Raw genomic sequence first — 12,267 nt, 5'->3', positions numbered from 1 at the left:
TTAACGTGCCACTAGAGTCCTTGTTGTTTTTCCAGATTCAGCTGGTAGACTTAACTTTCTTTCTCCTCCTTGTGTTTTCCCAAGTGTCTGGCTAAGTTGCTTCTGTTCCTGCTAAATGGTACATTGCCCCTCTGTTTGTTAGTAAAGGCCTTGGGTTTTTGTTGTTGTAGTTTTTTTGGCTCTAACATTAAATTATTTCCCTGAACTGTTTTGGGTCAACAAAATTTTAGTCTTTAGAAAAGTTGGGGCTACGCTATTCCTACAGGACACATTCCTGTAGTGCTGACCAGCCTCAGAGGGAATGTTTCTGGATGAGACTCAGGTGGAACCATAGCCTCACTCTTCTGGTCTGCTGTGGGGAGCACTTGTTACACCTCTTTAAAAGTGTAGCAAGAGGCATCTATAACTTCCCTCTTCCTGGCACCCACAACAGGCTTTCACAATAGAACGCCTCCAAGCACATGTTCTCCAGCAGTGCACCCCTTCCCTATTCCAAACATGGCTCAGTCACAGGAAGGGCAGAATTGGGTCCATAATATCTGTCTGAGTTATTGCTGTTGCTCTTCCTCCTAGAGAAGTGATATTCTGAGAGTGTATTCACAGGTTTCAGAAGCAATCTGTAAGTGAATTGATTTCCTGGACTGCAACACCTTTTCTGATTCTATCACAGGAATAGCATAGTCTGGAGTCTTTCCCTGGACTTGAGGTTCACCCATGTTTTGGATTCTGCCTCCTCTGTGTCTTGCTTTGTGTGAACTTTTATTTGTCTTTTGTTCAATGCTGGTCTCAAGGCATCTCAGCATTGCATGGCTATCTATGGTTTGACTTCTGACTGGTAGCCTGTACTTTCTTCATTTCAAGGCAGCACATCTCTATGTGTATGAAGCACTGTGCAAGCCTATGACATTATATAAATGATTGCCTTGTAGCACTATTATTTATTAGCATTGATCAACAAAAACCAGATCAATCCAGTCTGCACAAAGAGGAATGCAGCCAAAAGTCAGTTACCTCACCAGTCTGCTAGCAAATAATGTACAGGGATGGAATCCATTTTTGTAAACCCTATAATTTACATTGTTTTTTCAGACTTGAGGTAGGGCCTTTCATCTGCTATCGTTTTCTTATTCATTGTTGTAATACATTTTGTGATACCTTGAGTATGAAAGATGCTATGTAAAAGCATGTTCTGTTTTGTTCAGCACTTCAGCTTCAGTCAAGACAATAATGCAGTTATCTTGGAAGTTGCCACCATTTCCCATTCAAAATGGGTTGTTGTTTTTTAGTAGTCATTATTTTCTTGATGTAAATTCTAATCTCATCTGGATTTCCACATTCTAAAATATATGGGGTGTCATGATTGTATGGTGCAGCTGTCACTGTCATGTAAGGATGTGGGAGGTGCCTGCAGAGACCAAAAGTCATCTGCCATTTTGGAAGGCGGGGCTCTGGCCTGCTGGTGGGAGTGCAGACAGTGCTGGCTGCAGTTTACTCCAAGCACACGTTGCTGTGTTATGTCACATATACAAAATGTAAGTGTGAAATACAACCTCTTGATGCCTTAATAAGAACAACACAAGGATGTAACTATAGAGTATAAGCTAAGTTAAAAGGTGATGTGTAAGGTGGTGCAGTTAATTGCTTTTGCTTAGTACACTCCTTTCTTCTGGTTGCTGAGTTAGACGAGGTGAACCAAGTTCAGAAGTGATGTACAAATGAGTAAAGGCTGTAAATCCTTAGGTTGTAAACTCTTAGATTATGCATTTTATGGCAGAGTTTGTGTTGTCATCCTGAACCTGATTGGGATCTCAGGATGCTACTGTAATATAAATATTTAAATAATAAATTTCACATTGGTATGATGATTTGAGAATTTAGAGCTGAATCTCTTCCTCCCCCCAATCAAGCCCCTCCTCCCACATAAACCTGCATAACTCTGGTCGAAACTAGTGGGCAATGTTTGTGCATCTCTGAGGGCATAATTAATCCCCAAGTGTATATAAGTAAAAAGGAGTCTAAATTGGTGTGAAATACTCATTGAAGGGGTGGGGTGGGGTAAAAGAAGGTGAAAGTTAAACCAACTAAAATATCACTGGACTGATTTAGGGCCAAATTCAGATGTCAGTCTATAAGTAATAAATCTTGCTAGTAAGCATAAACATCGTACAAAGAAAAAATTTCTTATATTACTGCTTTGTTTAAAGATATGACTGAGGTTGGCTTAGATCCGACCTCCAAAATCCAGAGCGCTAATACTGGCTTTCAAGGAGTATCTTCAGCCTCAATAATGCAGTGTATGTCAGTTTGTAGACATCATTTATATTGTGTATAAATACACAATTTTAATTAGACAAGGCAGGTGAGGTAATACTTTTTATTGGAACAATCTCTGTTGGTGAGACAGCAACAAGATTTCAAGCCACAGAGAGCTCTTCTTCATTAAGAGCTCTGTGTGGCTCGAAAGCTTCTCTGTCACACCAACAGATGTTGGTTCAATGAAAGATATTACCTCACCCACCTTGTCTCTCTAATATCGTGGCACTAATAAGGCTGCAAATACATTGCATACAATTTTAGTTAGATCAGTTTTCTTAACAAATTGGACATTTTAATTTAAGAAAGCCTGAGTACAATCAATTACAGCAAAATATCAAATTGCACTTCAAAATAATGTCAGACATTATTTATTCATGTTACAATGGTTATATTTACATTATTAATTATGAATTTGAGTATTCATCTGGAAATAAAGTTTGATTGTAAAGGTATGTAATTGTAATTTAGCTGTAATTATTTTATTTTAAATTAAAATGGCTTTTGATTTTAAATTCAGGAGGGGCTTACTGAGTCCTTACAAGTGCGTTATTAATTGCCTAGTACTTATTGAAATTATAACAGTGTGGGTAACATCACCAAAGGGAAATGTGCATCTTTTTTTTTCTGGATAAACATATTAATAATTAGTGTTATTGGGGTAGATACTATGATTCTTTCCACTCAGACTGGACATTTTCTAAGAGATCAAAGTATGCTTACATGTCAGTAGCACATAAGGTTTTGTAATTGGATTCCAAAGTAGGCAGAACTACAGAGTGCTGGTAAAATAGTGCAGATGTAGAAACATTGTGTAAATCTGATTTTCACTCTCTTTGAATTGAAGCATCAATGAAAACTAATTTATTGTGATTATTTCTAGTAATAGTTAAGTGGCAGAACTCACCTGCACGCTCCAGCTGGAAACATGATGATAATGTAACATGAATATCCGACTATTCCCTAACACTAAAATAAAAAAGGATATGGTATTTCTTTCACCAAGAAGGGCTAAAATTTGTGGGAACATTTTTGGGATAGATAATGCTTTTAAGGTACAGCCTTGCATTGGGGGTGCCATGGGAGCACAATACACTATACAGAGCACTTTTTTAGAGAAGCAGAGTGTTTCATAGAGCTCCCCCTTGTTCAAGGTGAATACAATCTCCAGTACCTTTAAAGAGGCGTAGCATGTTTCCCATATCCTCCTGGCTCTCCAGCACAGCCAGTCAGCTCAGCTGGCTAGCAGGTAGGAAAAGTGAGCTACAGTTACTTACCCATCCTTGCCTCCTTAGGGGGGACTGTTCTTTCCGTGGAGGCCATCTCTGAATCAGCTCTGATCTTCCTTGGCCGCAGGGGTGCAATTCTGGGGAAATTCATACACAAAGGCAGAGGATAGGTGTAAAGCTGCTTATTCGAATCTAGCCCTTTGTGCATGTTACAATCTGTATGTAAAACACTATCCAGTACATAAATTCACCAGTGCGCACAAGTCCTATATGAGTTTACTTGTTTAATATAGCTCTGGGTGTTAAATAGTTACACATCCATCTATCTAGTTCTAGGTGCATGTGCCAAAATTAAAAATCAAATCAAAAGTAGGCATCTCTTGGCTGACTTTTGCTTTATAGTTTTGTTTACATCATGTGGTATCACCTAAAAAACCCAACATTAAACGCATCTTTATTCTCAGTTACAGTAATTACTGAGACTTGAGATTAGATGTAATACCATTCTTTGTATAGCGCAGTGGTTCTCAAACTTTTGTACTGGTGACCCCTTTCACACAGCAAGCATCTGAGTGCAACTCCCCTAATAAATTAAAAATACTTTTTAATATATATTTAACACCATTATAAATACTGGAGGCAAAGTGGGGTTTGGGGTGGAGGTTGACAGCTCGCAACCTCCCATGTAGTAACTTTTGGACCCCCTGAGGGGTCCCCAGTTTGAGAACCCCTGGAATAGTCCATTCCTTGTAAATATACTGAGATGCCATCTCAGATTTTCATGATGAATAATCACTCAGTCTAATGTATTCCTGCAGAACCTGGTGAAAAGCTATGGAAACCAGAGGGCATATTCCTGACCTAAGATCTAAGGCAATTTGCTGGTCATTTACTGTGAGGAATTTCTCCCTCTGGAGAGAGTGACAGATTCTGCACACAGCAGATATGCAGAAGCTGTTGCATACATAAACTAAATATAGTAAAAACTTACCTGAAATATGCCATGAGACTAAGACAATTGGCTATAGGAAATTAATGTTATGTCATTTTACAATTAGTTAATAATTAGCCTGGACTTTTTGATGGAATTTATTCATTTTGTAGTTTCAAACAGCACCTATCCTATTTTCTTTGCTTAGAGCGTACTATCCTGAATATTCTGCTCCCAAAGCCACATATCAAAACCTGGCAGATTTGCTCCAAGAATTCAGGAAGCGTGTAAAGGTGTTTATCAAGTATCTGAACTTCTAGCTTTCTTCTTTTATTTGTCTGAGGCATTTTGTCGAATTTCTGTTGTTGTTTTTTTAACTCAACTCCTTTGGAAAACACCACACACATAAAAAGGAATGTGCAGGCCACTAAGAATTTCCTTTTACATGTTGCAGCAAAAGAAAGCTAATCATTTTCCAAAAACAAGTCCAAACAGATAATTTTTTATAGTGAAAAGTACATTAATAAATATTTTCCCAGTGAAATGACTACGTGGGCTTTCAGTGCACTGTGTATGTTGGCAAAAGATTTGTTTGGGTTCTATCCTTTTAGGTTTTGCCAGTGTATATAGAAATACACATAAATGTATTTTACCAGCATTGCATTGGAATATTTTTCAGGGGAGGAGTGGTGGGGAGCGCAGAAGAGAGGAGCATTTCATTAATGAGCTTTGGTGGTGGTAGGGAGGAAATTGCCAGTTCTTAAACAACTGTTATAAAAGAGAGACTTGCCTATATTGTACTACATTCCCACTACCAAGAAAATTGTTGTACTGTATTCATAAACAAAATTACAGTACATAGATAAGACTTCCTAGTGATCCTTTAAATCAGACTGTGTATCCTTGTGGTTTCAAACCAGACTGTTCAGTTTCAGTGTTGTGATGTTAATAAAGCTGTGGGTAATGAGAATTATAGGCTGTTCTTGAGATTACCACTGTAAGGGTTTATTATTGTCAAGTGTGACAGAAGAGCCTAGCTGTGGTTCACTTTAGTGGTTTGGCTTATCTGTTACTAATTTTGCTATTTTCACTGGTTCCAAGCTGTCAAAAAACTTTATATAAACTTTCTGTAAAAGCTCCTAAATCCAAGGTCTTACACAAATTGAATTTTACTTTATTTAAAAAAAAAAAAAAACCTGAGACTTTCAAGGGGGAACTGGCAGTTCACTTTGGAATCCTGAGGGGACAGCTGTTCCAGAACTAAAATGACCTTGCTACAGAGCTGCTCCTATAGACTTAATTCAGCAGCGCTACTGAAGGATTCCTTTATGTGATGACAAGAGAAAAGTGAATGCTGTGAACTTGGGTTTATAATAGTAACATGAGGGACTTCTGCAAATAAAGCTAGGGAGAGAAATGGTTGAAGATGTTCTGTTTAGATGAAATGGGTGGCTGGATTGCAGCAGTCAAGGACTCACTTGCCATCAGATTCCTTAGTGAGTTGTGGGAAACGATGCCAGTAACTTGCATCTATTTATAAAGTTAAAAACTAAATATCAGTCTCCATTAATATAATGTATTGCCTAGGTTTAAAGTTATGCAAAAAATACAATCGTTTATCATCTTCGTTGATTTTTTTGTCTGGGCGTATTCAATTAATATCAATCTTGTACTTATATATCACTTTTCATCCCAAAAGATCCCAAAGCATTTTAGGACATGTACAGATATATACAATTATATGCTTGCATACATATGAAAAGTAATTCTCTCACCACCTAATTTCAGCTAGAAGAGAGTGAAATTTTTCAGCTGAATAGTTTATTCACCAAAAAACGCAGTTTGGTCAACCTGAAACTATTTGTGAATTTGACACTGAGACTTTGACTACAAATATGAATGACTACATATTGCCACTATGAATGCCAATCAAGAGTTATTGGGCTAACGAAAGCATGTCAGAATGATTTGGTGGCTAGGGCCACTTAGACCTCCTTTCTATAGGAGACCCACGTTCAAGTTTCTGCTGTGACTATTTACTTATTTAGGCAGTGATAAAGCTTCCATGGGAAAATGAGAGCAGCCTTTATTAGAATAGCCTATAGCCCAGTGGCTAGGGTACGGTCCTGCCATGTAAGACTCCCAAGTTCAAATCCCTTTTCCACATCAGTGGCGGGGGATTGAAACCAGTTCTCCTGCATTCCAAGTGAGTACCCTACGCACTGGGCTGAAAATTGTAAGGGAGTCCAGTGCCTCCCAGAAAAATCTGTTTTCTGATCGATTTGTTCAACCTGAAACTGATTTCTGGATTCCGTTCCACTTGAACCAAGTTCTTTACATTATTTTCAGAACTGCTGGCAAACTAAAAAATCAATTATTGGCCCCTCTCTAATTGCAGCTACATCTACGCTGGCTGGCAGCCACCAACTGGCACACTTCCAAAAGTGCAGGAAAGGGAAAATTTTGCCCAAGGACACTGGACCAAATCCATCCTTTTACAAAACACATCTTAGGGTCTTTAACAGCCATTCAGAACACAAAGGACCTCGTTTTTAACGTCTTATCTGGCATGTTACCACACATGCAGTAAACGCTGCAGAATTCCGCTTACCTGGTGCAGAAGGATGAAGGCCTGAATCAGCCCTCCTCTGGATTTGGACATGCAGAGTGTTTTTGTAGAAAAGTGGCTTTTTAAAATATTTGTATTTGTTTTGTCTTCCTCGTCCACTAAATGCTGCCTCTGATCACTAATAGCTCTTCTTGGAGTAGATGTAGCCATGTATTCCACTTCAGAGTGAGTGTGTGTGTGTGTGTGCCCAGCACTCCAGAGCTGGAGAATTTTACTGAGCAGTACCCATCGAGGGGCAGTGCTCGTGCTTTGCTGCCACAGCCCCTCCCCTGGCTATATTAGGCAGTGCCAGCCTGAGCCCCCTCAGTTCCTTCTCACAGCTCGTAGCTGGAATCAGAGCTCTGTGTGGTCTTAGACTCACATTCTCTCACTAGTTAAGCATTTTTTATAGACGTATATAGTTAGTAGTACCCTTAGTGCTAGTTAGATGAGTGTTAGTTGTATTTAGTTAAGTATTCCCCCGTGAGGCCCTAACTGGGGGTTAAACATTGTCCATTGGGTTGGGGGGCGATCCTTTCTCACATACACATTACACTGTGCTTACTGGCCCCTCTGGGTCTCATTCTAAACACAGAAAAGTCAATGCTGGTCCCCACTCAGAAAATAGAGTTCACTGGGGCCCTAATAGGCTCTGAATTTTAGAGCATTCCTGCGGGTCAACCATTTCCAGACAATTCACCACCTTTGTTTCGGTCTGCAGTCTCAACCTTCCCTTACAGTTTGGATGTGTCTTTTCCAATGCTATGGTGGTGAGATTCTTCAAAGGAATCTTCATCTCCGTCTGCTGGGGTGGAAACCAGTTCCCTTGTGGACCTTAACACGGTCTTAGCAGCTCTCATGGGACCTCCATTCAAAACTCTGGCATCCTGCCCCTTTCCTTTCTTATGTAAAAAAACTGCATTCCTCGTCATGCTGCAGCTACACCCAAAATTTGTGTCTAAAGTGGTCTCTGTTTCATTTAAGCTAGGTGGTATATTTGCTTGTGTTTTTACTAAGCTGCATTCATCGCCAGAAGAGCAGCATCTTCACACATTGGATGCCAGAAAATGTCTGGGCTTTTACATGGAGAGGACTAAACCCTGTCAGCTTCACCTCATCTCTTGGTGTAGACTGTATGTAGGGACAGGCAGTCTCCTCACAGACGATCTCTAAGTGGATAACTCCCTGCATCCAGACTGCATATGAAATGGCTTCAGCTTCACCTACTCTACAGGTGTGAGCTCATTCTATGAGAGCACAAACAACATCAATCTTGTTGTTAAGTGACATCTCAGTGTTGGATGTTTGCAGGGCTCCCACATGGTCATCAATGCATACATTTACAAACCATGATGCCCTTACTGTGCCATCCAGAGCAAGATGCGAACTTTGGGAAGGTGGTCCTGCAGTCTTTGTTTAAATAGACTGCGAGGGGGTACTGCTTTTGTGAATCACTTAAGTGGAATACACAGCTGCATTTACCCGAAGAAGAAGCGGTTACTTACTGTAACTGTTGTTCTTTGAGATGTAATGCAGACATGTATTCCATGACCCACCCTCTGTCCTCTCTGCATCAGAGTCCAATCTCTGGGAATTCAGTGTGAAGGAACTGAAGGGGATCAGGGCTTCACATAGTTAGAGAAAGGGCTATGGCCATAAGGCTCAAGTGCCACTCCTCTATGGGTAGTGCTAGACAAAATTATCCAGCTCCGGTCCGCTGGGCGCACACACACCTAAGTGGAATGCATGTCTGCATCACATCTCGAAGAACCACAGTCACAATAAGTAACTGTTTCTTAGTTAGAGGAACACAGATGTAGATCTGTATCAGATTTCCCATACTGTTACTTTCTTACTCCACTTAGCAGTGCAACAGCACATGATTCCTAAGCTGATATCACCACGGAAAAACATTCTCTAGCAGTACATATCCCAAATATCATTGTTACTTTATCAGTGTTACAGCTACTGGACCAGATGTCTGACATCTGGACATAGAACAAAGAAGCAAAAATTGTGCTATTTTTATCTTGCTCGCTTGGAACTTGATCCTGTGAATTGCTCAGAAACCTCAACTTCCATTAAATCAATGGAAGTTGAAGGTATGCAGCGCCTCACAAGTTGAGCCATTAGGATGCGCAGAATGGTGGAAGATGGGATATTTTGATCCTTGTGGGCTTCGTTGTGGCACCCAAATTCCTGCTGTCTATACTAAACCGGAGGAAGAGCTCTGTGTAGCTTGAAAGCTTGTCTCTCACACCAGCAGAAGTTGGTCCAGTAAAAGCTACTACCTGACATACCTGCCCTTTTAAACTGTCCTTTTGTCAGCACATTACCTCCAGATCTGACCCCTGGTCTCACTAAAGGGTGCTTGTTGCTGGATTCAAAGAAGCGTTTATTATATGCTTCAGAGCTCTTGCAGTGGAATATAAAAACATATTGGACAGTTAGCTGTTTTTTTTTTTCCAACAAACTGTGATGAAAGAGAGAAAAAGAAACTAATTTAGAAAGTTAACATAGGTGCCATCTCACCGCTTGGGGCAGCAGTGTGTACAGATTGGGGTGATAGAAGTGCTGCTCTGCTGTGCTTCAGGGTGTAAGATGATTGCCGTATACGATCAGGATTTTGGAAGAATTTCCTCTGTGCTATAATTTTTCACAGTAAGGTCATAGTATTGAAGTTTATTTAATTGTTTTTGGTTTCTCATAAGCTCCTGTTGTATGCCTTTAAGGAGCAATTTCTGGTACCACAGTAACACTAAATCTGCTGGTATTACTGGATAAGATGAGATATTTGGGTTTATCAGAACAATGAGCTGTTCCACTTTATTCAGGTTCCTGTAGACCCCAGATATACAGCTGTACTAGCTAGCTATCAAATGTGTTTTTGTTTTCTCTGATACATCCAGCATTAGACTTTACCAGCGGCAGGATGCTAGACTTGATGGCCCATTGGTCTGCTCTGGCATGGCAATTCCTACATTCCCCTTCCCACGCAGCAGCTGCTGTTAGATTAATGATAAGGGCCTTGTTTTCAAATAACTCCTTTGGTCTCTACTATAGACATCACTACTCTTGCTGTGACTAGGGATGTGAGAAATCCACATTTTCAAATGATCTCATATTATGTACTTAGCTAAAAACTTATCAGGTACCAAGTACAAACCTGGATGATAAAACACTACACAGTTCATATAAAAACTGTTAAATTTAACTGTTTAATAAATGCTTAATGCTCTATTGTCCTTTATTTCACAAGACAGCATATCTGTGCGAAACATTTCATTGCTTAGGAAATGTCACTAAAATATTGCTTACCTTTAAAAGGGCCAGCAGCTCATTTAAAACCACACTCAAGCATATCTTTGTCTTTTTTTTATGTGAGATGCTGATCAATTAGACAGCAGAATATGATGTATCATAAAATCACAGTCTGGAGTGATTATACAGTGTGGAGATACAATAGATTCCCATGAACATATAGCAAGCTGTTAACAGAGAAAGTAATTTTCTACTCTTTTGAGGACCACAGTAGCACTCTGGTAGGCAATAGTTGTTAGCGAAAAAAGTCGAGCAAACGGATTCTCTGTGCGGGAATTATGTGAGCATTTTATATGGTGAACCAGTGTTAATGCTGCAGTAGCCGATTAAGAGCATGTCTTTGCAAAACATACCCTAATTACATGACAGTGATGAATATTGGGGTGCCAACATGTCACAACCGGCACTCAAGTGACCTCTGTTTATCCTACGTACTGGAGTCTCCTCTTCTCGGTACCAGGACCTCTGCAGAGTCTTTGTCTGAAACAGGAGTCTTCCCCACTGCCCTACCACACTACCATGCTTTCTAGTGTGGACTTGGACAGCAAACCAAAGGAGCGGGGTGAAAGTGAGCTGGTACGGGTCAGTCCTGCGTACCAGTAAGAACCCGCACCGGCCCATACACTTTAAAGCGTTGCCGTGGCAGCGCTTTTAATGTCCCTGCCCCTTTTGCCTCCCCTGTCAGCGGCCCTGCTGGTAGGGTCCATACCGGCAGGGCCACCGACGGAGAGGGGGGAAGGGGCAGCAACGTTAAAGCGCTTTAAGGATGGTCCTTTGCTGCCACCGTGCTTTAATGTTGCTCTCACCCCTCCCCCCCGTCGGCGGAGCCGCAGCAAAAGAGCCTGCAGCGCTTTAACGTTCCTGCCCCTTTTGGCCCCCCCCTCGGCTACTGACGGGCCCGGGGGGGGGGAGGGAGCAGCTGTGTCCGGAGCCCCGGGCCCTTTAAATCAACACGGGAGCCCTGGGCGGCGCGGGCCAGCCAGACAGGAAGAGCTGGCGGGGGGACGCTGGCCCCCTCCAACCCCGCCCCTTCCACTCAAGGCCCCGCCCCTTCCGGGGGCCGGAGCCTCCCCGTCTCGTACTGGTAAGTGGCCTCAGTTCCTTTCACCCTTGCAAAGGAGGCAGTATTGCAATATTCCTCCTAGGCTCCCTGTGGTGTCCAGTACCAACAGGGCTCCTGAGCATACCCTCAGGTGGGCCCACCAACAACAACTTGGTACGGTCAATCATGGGCACCACCACTGGGCTCTATGGCACCACCGCTCCAGTGGGACCCTTGGGCTGCATATCGTCCCCATGCCTCTCAGGCTTCTAGCCCCACCCATCACTGTCCTGGTCAGGTGGTCGATAATAGATCCCTACTGTTATGTTCTTATTAGAGCATGGAATTACTATCCATAGAGATTCTATGGAACATGTGGATTCATTTAAGATTTTTATTTCATTTGATTCTACATTTTCTTTCACATATAGTGCCCCTCCCCACTCCCGCATGACCTGTTCTGTCCTTCCGATATATTTTGTACCCCGGAATGGTAGTCTCCCATTGATTGTCCTCGCTCCGCCAGGTTTCTGTGATGTCTCTTATATCAATATCCTCCTTTAACATGAGGCACTCTAGTTCACCCATCTTATTATTTAGACTTCTAGCATTTGTGTACACACACTTTAAAAACTTGTCACTGTTTATTTGTCTGCCCTTTTCTGATATGTCAGATTCTTTATGTGAATGTTTCTCATCTGATCTGGCCCGTACTTTACCCTCTTCCATCCTCTCCTCCTGACTTAAACCTAGTGAATCTCTATCAATAGACTCTCCTGTAAGAGAAGTCTCTGTCCAATCCATGTGCGCCTCTGCAGCAATC

At 41.5% G+C, this 12,267-nt stretch overlaps 1 protein-coding gene and 1 long non-coding RNA gene across 6 annotated transcripts in view; one reads left to right on the top strand and one right to left on the bottom strand.

Annotated features, from left to right (window-relative positions):
- Positions 1–7,311, bottom strand: part of LOC125634952 (uncharacterized) — a 60,822-nt gene extending 53,511 nt beyond the window's left edge. The window contains exons 1-2 of the long non-coding RNA XR_007356095.2: positions 7,085–7,311; positions 3,591–3,679 (exon numbers count right to left, since the gene is read on the bottom strand). This is a non-coding gene — a long non-coding RNA (uncharacterized LOC125634952). The remainder of the gene's footprint in view (positions 1–3,590; positions 3,680–7,084) is intronic.
- The window catches only part of ATP8A2 (ATPase phospholipid transporting 8A2), a 663,684-nt gene that overhangs the window by 460,945 nt on the left and 190,472 nt on the right, over positions 1–12,267 (top strand). The gene's annotated exons all lie outside the window — the stretch shown is intronic.

This window comes from Caretta caretta, chromosome 1, assembly GCF_965140235.1.
Source record: "Caretta caretta isolate rCarCar2 chromosome 1, rCarCar1.hap1, whole genome shotgun sequence".
NCBI classification, from domain to species: Eukaryota; Metazoa; Chordata; order Testudines; family Cheloniidae; genus Caretta; species Caretta caretta.
Note: the sequence above shows the minus strand (reverse complement) of the source record. Positions and strands in the feature narration are given on the sequence as shown.